The 2,111-nt window shown below is 47.7% G+C and overlaps 1 pseudogene; it reads left to right on the forward strand.

Annotated features, from left to right (window-relative positions):
- Positions 1-1,663: 1,663 nt before the first annotated feature.
- LOC126279790 (5S ribosomal RNA) lies at positions 1,664-1,781 on the forward strand (annotated as a pseudogene).
- Positions 1,782-2,111: the final 330 nt, after the last annotated feature.

The raw sequence follows: 2,111 nt of genomic DNA on the forward strand, positions 1-2,111 counted from the left end.
CTCATATCAGAATCATTTGGTGGCCAAATCTTCAGTGCTAGTGTGGTCCTCACACCACTGTCGTACGATTCGGGACAGTTATCCTGCTGGAAGATGCATAGCCGTCGAAGAAGATGTTTGGCATTCAGGGATGTATGAAAAAGCACTCCGTCTTCAGGCTACGAGTGGCCTACCGAGACCATCCGACCGCCGTGTCATCCTCTTCTGAGTATGCGGATAGGGAGGGGCGTGGGGTCAGCACATCGCTCTCCCGGTCGTTATGATGGTTGTCCATGACTGGAGCCGCTACTCTTCCGTCGAGTATCTCCTCAATTGGCATCACCAGGCTGATTGCACCCCGAGAAAGTGGCAACAGTGCATGGCGGCCTGTATGGTCACCCACCCAGGTGCCGACCACGCCCGACAGCGCTTAACTTCGGTAATCTCACGGGAACCGGTGTACAGGGATGTATGAATTCCCCTGTAATGTTCACATGGTCCACAGGTGAAATTGTGCCTTCCATTTCTACCACAGCTCTCACGGATTCCGAGGTAAATGTCCCCGAAAGCATAAAAATGTACCCACTGGCCTGTATCCATTTGGCTGTGCATGTTCGCGCAACTGTTACAAGCGTGAAAGATGTCCGTTGACACACTCTATGATCCCGTAGCTAATACAGTTACAATACACGTTGTGTCTGCACCAGTATTGTACTCTGCCGTCTGCCGTCTGATCTGCCATAAATCACCGCCTATTCTGCTTTAAAACTTGATCAAGCCTGCGATCTCCAGTGCCTGTGACGAGGAGTGGAAGTGGATCACCTTATCGCCTAGTCGCGATTTCACCTTCCTGCTCCACTCTCCTTAGGTGCTCACGATAGCAGTAAGCGCAATGTCGATCAGCTTCTCCGGTTCCGAGACCCTCGCTCCTAGACACATGGCCGTAGGAATCTGCGTTAATGCAGAAAAATTTATGTAAAACTTTTCCCGTTATGTCGTGGCAGGCTTTACAGAAATCATTTTAAAAGTGTTTCGGAACATAGACAGTATCGGTTGCGAAATTATTTAATGTCAATCACGCGTTTCGCCTTTTTGGGGCATCATCAGATTGCGTAAATTTACATCATGTGATGATGCGCCGAAGAGGCGAAACGCGCCGTAGAAATTAAATAATTTCGCAACCTAGACTGTTCTTGTACTGAAATAGAAAAATTAATGCAGGTGAGTATGAACAACAAACCCATAATGTTCGAATACAGCATTAGTAGTATGCTGCCTGACACATTCCCGTCGATTAAATACCTACACGTTTCCTATCAAAGCAACGTGAAGTTGAATGAACATGCAAGGATTGTAGTACGGAAGGTAAAATATTCGACTTCGGTTTATTGGGAGAAGTTTAGAAAATTGTGGTTCATCTGTAAAGAAGACCACATATGAAGGGCTTATTCCAATAGTGCTACAAGTCCACTTTTGTTCCGTCTGAGATACAGAGCCCTAAAGTTAAATGAGCGCTGAACAATCTGCAATTGATACCAGAAATATTCAAGCACATGGCTTCTTGCTAGAGATGAACCTTTCTTTCTGTTAGTTTGGACCACTAATGTCAGAAGCATTATAGACAGAAAAGTGGAGGTAATGGACTTGTACCACTATTGAAATAAACCCTTCACATATGACGCTGGGCAACGGCCTTGCCGCAGTGGATACACCGGTTCCCGTGAGATCACCGAAGTTAAGCGCTGTCGGGCGTGGTCGGCACTTTGATGGGTGACCATACAGGCCGCCATGCGCTGTTGCCATTTTTCGGGATACACTCAGCCTCGTGATGCCAATTGAGGAGCTACTCGACCGAATAGTAGCGGCTTCAGTCAAGAATATCATCATAACGACCGGGAGAGCGGTGTGCTGACCACACGCCCCTCCTATCCGCATCCTACACTGAGGATGACACGACGGTCGGATGGTCCCGGTAGGCCACTCGTGGCCTGAAGACGGAGTGCTTTTTATATACGACGCTAGTGAGACCCATTGTGGAGTGTATGGGATCCGAACCACGTCGTATTAAAGCAAGACATCGAATGCATTACGGAGATTGGTTCTGAAACTCAAATGGGAATCACTGGAGGCGA

Source organism: Schistocerca gregaria, chromosome 6, assembly GCF_023897955.1.
Source record: "Schistocerca gregaria isolate iqSchGreg1 chromosome 6, iqSchGreg1.2, whole genome shotgun sequence".
In the NCBI taxonomy this organism is placed as follows: Eukaryota; Metazoa; Arthropoda; class Insecta; order Orthoptera; family Acrididae; genus Schistocerca; species Schistocerca gregaria.